This window comes from Crocodylus porosus, unplaced genomic scaffold, assembly GCF_001723895.1.
Source record: "Crocodylus porosus isolate Cpor-Errol unplaced genomic scaffold, CroPor_comp1, whole genome shotgun sequence".
Classification (NCBI taxonomy): domain Eukaryota; kingdom Metazoa; phylum Chordata; order Crocodylia; family Crocodylidae; genus Crocodylus; species Crocodylus porosus.
In genome coordinates, this window is record NW_017728948.1 from 14,671,416 (window position 1) to 14,678,338 (window position 6,923).

The window sequence follows — 6,923 nt, forward strand, 5'->3', positions numbered from 1 at the left end:
GAGAGCATGGGCTTGCAGTAACAGCTTTGCAGAAAATGAGGGGAGAACTGAAAGAGGCTTGCTTGGTGTGTAAGACTGAGGCAAGTCCTGCCTGGGGAGGGGGAAGGTGCAAAGGTGAGAGACGGAGAACGAGAATATGTATGGTATGGATAGAAGAGAAACTTGGGCCAACCCCAGGAAGAGCAACACTAATGCAACTCCAAGCATTCGCTTCTCTGAAGATGTGGAAGCCTAGCTGAAGTGTCAGACACAAGACACTTGCAGGATCTTGCAGGGCTACGGCTTGCAGTAGGAGGGTGGTTCACATGGCGTGTAAAATGAGATCTAGTTGGCTGTTGATTTGCAGCAGGAGGAATCCCATAGCTAGAACAATTTGAATGGCTAGTGAAGGCTCCAGTCAGCTCCTTCACTTCATCAGAATTGTTCAGAGCTTAGTTTAGATCATTGGACTTGGAATGACCTGTGTACTCACACTCTCGGTTTTACCATCTGTGAAATGGACACAGCAACATCTGCCAACTGTCAGTAAAGTTCTTTGGAACCCATAGCTGAAAGAGGCAGTGTAAATGCAAAGATTAATCCCACCTGGTATCATTTAATAAACATGCTAGAAAAAACTGGAAAAATAAGCTCTGCCTTGAGTCCAGACCATATAAGGGAAAAAACAGGTGCTTTCCCTATGGCTGGACTTGCATTCCACATTGACAAATATGTGGGCATTTAAATCATTGCTGGGGGCAGGTCAGCAGCCACACACTTGACAATTTGACGTGGCAGAGCTAGGCAAACCACCCATACAAGCTCCAGCAAAACCCAAGATGCATGTGTATAATAACCCCAAACCAGAAAGATATGGGGCTTAGTCTCTGGAGAGAAGTCTTTCTTCATTAGCTATTTAGTTAACCCTTTGTGAGCCTCCTGCCATTTGTTCCACACGAGGAACTCTGAAAAAACATGGGACAGCAAACCCCTTCATATAACTGCATCAGCAGTGCCGTGTTTATTGAGAGGGAATGAAAGCAACAGTTCAGAACTCATTACAAGGAGCTTAAATTGCTCTGATTGAAGTGATCCATTGTGATTTTTATACATTGTGATCACTAATCTGAAGCGTTTCAGCTACTGGACATGCTCCCAAGCACACTGTGACCAAGAAATGATTTAAATGTGTGTGGAATGAACAAAAGTAAATAGCAGGTTTATAAAGGGTTAAAATGTGTTTTCCCCCCTATAATACAAATTGAGGGGAAAATGCTGTTTGAAGTGTAATAGTGCAGGCAGGTAGCAGCAGCGCTTTGAAACTGTCTGCAGTATGGCAGAAAGCCTTCTCCTGACTGAACACAAGGGATAAGCTTTAAAAAAAGAAGAACACAATCTTTTCTGGAGCCCCTTAAATAATTTAATGACTGATCATTACAAACCAGTACAATGTTCTTTCTCAGGTACATGGAAACATTGAACTACAATTTCAGGTTGGCTCTGGCCTCTTGCCAGGATCTAAACCCCCTGCTGTTGTTGTAAAGTTAACAATAATTTTTAATTACTTAGTGTCACAAAGATGGTTGAGCTCCCTTTGCTTGAGCACTTCCCAGTCCCAGGGACCCTAGTGTACTTTAAGCCTCTAGAGTCCAGGTTGACTCCAGTTACTTCTATGCGCTTGGGGCCTCTAGGCCTCTCTCGGGGAGCCAATTATCTGCCTAGCATCCTCTTCTGAGAGCTGGGATGTACTGCACAGCAGGCTGTTTTCCTGAGTCTCGTTCGGACTGCTCAAGCTCCTTCCCAGGTTAAATGTACCCTCTTCCAGAACACCAGCCCTGTGGGTGCTCTGGCCTACAGTTTAACTCTTTTGGTGCATGTGACAATGAAAGCAAATAGATATAAACAGACTTTGCACAGAGATCCTGACAATATCATTGCTCTTTTCGTAACAGCACAGATGATAAACCCTGTAGACATTTCCCTATTTCTGTTTCCTCGTCACTCTGGAGTATTCTTTGGGCAGGGGTCAGGTACTCTGAGGGTCCAGGATGCTTCTGTACAGCTGTTTGTCTTCTGGACCATCAAATCCTTCCACTCAGGTTGCCTACTTTGACCCTGGTTAGTTCTGTCACCAAAACACCCCTTTTCTGCTAAAATACTATGTTCGTCTTCACCTCTCTATCACCCATGACTGCACTTCCCTGTGAGGCTATGCCCTTTTCCCCTTACGTGAGTTTAGTTTGGATTTTACCTTGTCCCTGTGCCCAGCCTGAAGACTGTCCACTGAAAATATCAGTTTTCCCAAGTCTAATCAACTTTCTTAGAATACCAGTTTTTGGCCAACTGCCTTTAATACTCTTCAGTTTCCCTTGTCTGGCAGGAATGTGCTAGAAGTCTTGTCAGCAGAGGGATGTACATCCCCCAGAGAAACATTTCACAATGCAGCAGTTTTTATAAGAACATTACACTTTTTGATCCAACCAGGTAGGCAAAATTGGAGGCCTGCTAGTTATTCCAGTTTGAAGGAGAAATGGGTGGTAGGCTAAGGTATTTCTTCGATGCAATCTAATTTATTTACCAGGAACATACACAGGTCTTGGTAAAGAGGAATCCACAACTTAGAGACAAACTGCCCTAAAAAGCACTGCCTTGTTCCTGCTTCCCTTGAGTTCAATGGACACTGTGGCATTGTCTTCAGGCTCTGTAGACACATGGCCACCGTGAACTCTGTTGTCCTCTAGGTTGAAAGAGAACAATCAGATTAACACCTCGGTCTAACTGAAGTCAATGTCAGTTTTTTCCACTGGCTTCAACTGCACATGAATTTTACTGCTGTGTATTGCAGAACAACAACAGGTGGAGACATTTTGGTGCAAAACCTCGGTCAAATCCATATTCTCTAGTGAAATACCATGGGCTATTTAGTATGCATATGGAGCAGACAGGACCTCATTATTAAGGTTCTGATTCCAGAAGTCTCTGCAGTGAGCTGCATTAAACTCTTATTTATCTATCTCAGAAGGATAAAGGCATGAACTGATCTTAGGCTGGCAGTTCTACAGAGAATACTTATTGCAAAGCAAATGTCACCAATCTTTCTCTCTTCAGGGTTATTTAGCCCCAGAAACACAAGTAATTGCCTCAACTTCATGCATCCCACCAAAGAACAGAGCAACAGTCCCTGTACAATTCTTTTCTTTCCCAGTCCTGCACAGGTGACATACAAGGTCCAAGGTCCCCGGTGGTTCTGGAGCAGACATGCTGCAGATACAGCCAAAGCTGGGCACTTGGGCTGAGGTGTGCTAGCGCTTCTGCTAAAACCAAAGCTGGAGGTTCCTGGCTAGAGGGTCTTGCCCCTCCGCTCAAGTTCAGACCAATGGCCATATTGGGGGTCAGGAAGGAATGTTACCCCATGGTCAGATGGATACCAACTGCAGGGGTGTTTGCCTTCCTCGGGGGGGAGGTGCTCTCTACTCAGGATCTCTTGAGCATATATGGACATTTCATAGAAATAGGACATTGGCTGCTGTGGTTCCCCTGTTAGGTCTGCGTTGTATCAAGGTTGATGGTAGACTTAGAGTTTAGATTATGGTTTGGACAGGGATGGTCCTGCCTATAGGCAGGGGTTGTGCTAGATGACCCGTAGAGGTCCCTTCCAGCCCGACTTCTCTATGATCCTAGTCACCTAGGGACGCAGTGTCCATCCTGCTTAGGTTCTCAGGCCAATGGTTGTTGCTTGGTGGATATGCCGAATGCAAGCACTTTGAGAAGACGCTCAGTTCTGTGAACCAAGTCTGGTAGTGCTGAGAAAATAAATCACATTCTAATTAAAAATGGAGGCTTATAAATCTCCGTATGCACCTTGGTTACCTACTGCTACAGAAATTGTTAAGGATACAAGAGACCGCTTCCCTCAGAGCACAGGGAACAGTTAATGGAAAAAGGGAGCCCTAGTGTTTCTGCATTTATAATATCATATGGCAATTTCTGCTTTAGACTGATTAATCTTCAAAACTAAGTGGAGGAGCCTTTGAAGACTAAATAATTGTAGCTACTTATACTTTCTGCAGGAGAGCTCCTTTCCAGCATGCTATGCAATGTTGGCATTAAGTGTGCAAACACGATGCACAAGATAAACCAAGAGATTTCAAATAGGAATCCAGCGTTAAAAACATTCTGCCCTGCTGTGGTATTTTGGAGTTGTTTAGTAACAGAAGAATTGCACCATAGTTTTTCTGTAGTCAAAAATAAGTGAAGACTAACTAACAGTTGCATTTTCCAAGGGGTGCCTTCCATCTATCCAGGTATGCCTCAAGTCTAAACAGGTCGCAAACCATTGGTTTAGAAGGTTTTTGATGTATAAAGAAGTGAATTTCCCTTGAGTGGGTTAGAACAGTATTGGGCTTCATGATTATTCCTGTGAACAGGTTGCCCTGCAGATTATTGTGGATCGATTCTCCAATATGATATTAAGAAGGGGACAGTGGACTCCTGACTGGATTGATGCGTACCTCAGATCAAAATCAGTCCCAAACAGACCTGCCGAGGGCCACCCGACTGTGAATCTCCTTGGGGGAACATTCAGGGATTCTGACCATTCCCCAGCCTGAACCTTGCATAATTTACTCTGACTGGTCCTGGGTTTCTCGCTGCATCAGAGGAACACAAGCAGCATCCAGACATGTTAGTTCTTAAACCAACCAGTGAGAAGGGCTGAGAACGGCTGCATGAAATTCAAGATTCTGAAAAGAATGTCCGTTTTAATTAAATTAGTCCTACCCATTAGGTTCAATGCGAGGCCGTGCCATCTGGGGAGATGCAGCCTTAGGTTCTAGAGGAGCAGAAGTAAAAACAGAGAAAAATGCTTAGTGACTTGGGATGACAACTGCATTATTAAATATGTAAAGCCCCTGGCAAAGCAGTTGGCTTGCCAAAGACTTGTTTTAACAATTTCCCTTCTATTCTTTGGGCTCAAATCTGCTTCCATTGAAGTCAACTGGAGTTTTGTAGTTGATTTCAGAGAGAAAAGGACTCGGCCCTTAATTTCCAATGACATTTGCTTCAATCAGTCACAGTTGCTTGCTCTTTCACTAATTCCTTCCTCTCTCTCCCGCAGTTCAGCAACACAATCAGAGCTCCTGATTTCCCCCACTTCCTAGTGAAATCTGGAAGCCTGGCTTTAAAAAAAGGGAGAAAGAACAATTCTGTGATGAAGGCCCTGACCCACGACACAGGAATTCTGATTAAATATCTTTCTTGTTACCATCTCACTGCAGGACTCTGGACAAAGCATTTGATTTCTCTGTGGCTCAGTCCCCGACCTGTAACCTAAGAGTAGCAATACTTCCCTAACTTGGGTTACAAGGATAAATTAGGTAATGTTCTTGAGATACCGAGAAGCAGTGCATGCCATATAAGGCCTTAGGAGACCAGTTCTCAGCATTTTTACACTCAAGGCACCCCACAATAGATTTGAGGCATGCCTCGATAGACTCAAGGCACCTCTTGGCAAACGTCAGCCCTTAATTTTCTCTTTTTTTTCTACAGAAAAGTAATAAAGCATCCTTCTGTTGCAAAGAATTAAAAAAAGATCACAACATGTTAGGATGTTTTTCATACTACAGATCCCGTTAGAAAATTCTGATTTCATCCTGTGAATCATTTTTGTGCGTCTAACATTGCTAAGATTGTGCGGTTCCCAATGGTTGAGAATTGCTGCCTTAGGCCTTAACTACACATGGAGTTATACTTGATTAATTTTATACATGGACATACTTATCCTGGGATAAGAATATTCACACATGGAGTTTATTAGTCATTAACTCCAGGAGGAGATGAGTCCTCACAGAGGAAAAATAAATGTTTGGCAGAAGCTTCAGTGATTGCTGTACATTGAGAGCATTACCTTTGTAAGAAAGAATGGGATGAGATTTTACTACTGGTTATTAAGCGCCAATTGCACACTAGGAGTTCTCTCAAAAAAGTGAAATAGCTGGATGACTTCTTTATAACCTGCAGAAATTAGCATTAAGTATTGTTTTAAATTAAATGTTTAAGACACGGAGCTCCTGCCTTTAGCGCGTAGCATTCTAAATCAAAAGGCAAATAAATATTCATCTGAAATAGTATTTGGATTACAAGAATTGTTGGATCTCAACGTTTCACATCACCTAAAACGAATTCAAGCGACTGTTCTGTTTGAGGGTGGGAAATAACAACCAGGTAAGTTTTCAAGTGCACTACACTCTGAAAACCTCCCGCGCAAGGGGAAACCCCTTTCAGGGGAGCTAATTTTAAACCAGTTTGAAGTCTCACCTCTTGCGGTGATGGGCTTTGCTGTTTCAGTTCATCTATTTCTAATCTATTTGTTCCTGCTGGGACTTAAAGCTAGAGGTTCCTGGCTAAAGGCTTTGCCCCTCTACTCAGGGTCCGACTGGGCAGGTTTGGGGTCAGACTGGTAGGAACCGCAGGGGCTTGGGGCTTCCCCCATAGCGGGGCGCATCTCTGCCTGGGATCTCTCCTGCCTATATTCACCACCTTTTAGAGAAGCAAGGCACTGGCCGCTGGGGGTCCCCTGCTTTAGGGGTGGCAGGTTCAGATGCTAGGTCTGTGTCGACAGATGATGGTTCGTAGGGGATGGTTTGAAGAGGGACGATCCTGCCTCGGGCAGGACTAAATGGCCTCTGGCGGTCCCTTCCAGCCCGACCCCCGCAATTCTGCTGACTGCGCCGACCACCGGGACACCCGAGCATTGCCGGCCATTGCGCTCCGAACTTTTTGGACATCTGCTCAGACAGCCCAGCCCTGGCTGCCCTCAGAAAGAAAACAGAACTGGTCGGTGGGAATTTCAAACCCAGGCACCCCGCCACGCTCACCGCTGCGCGCTCTCGACACCGCCCGGCGCCCGCAGCAGCCCAGCCACGAAATCCGAAAGCAATGCCAGC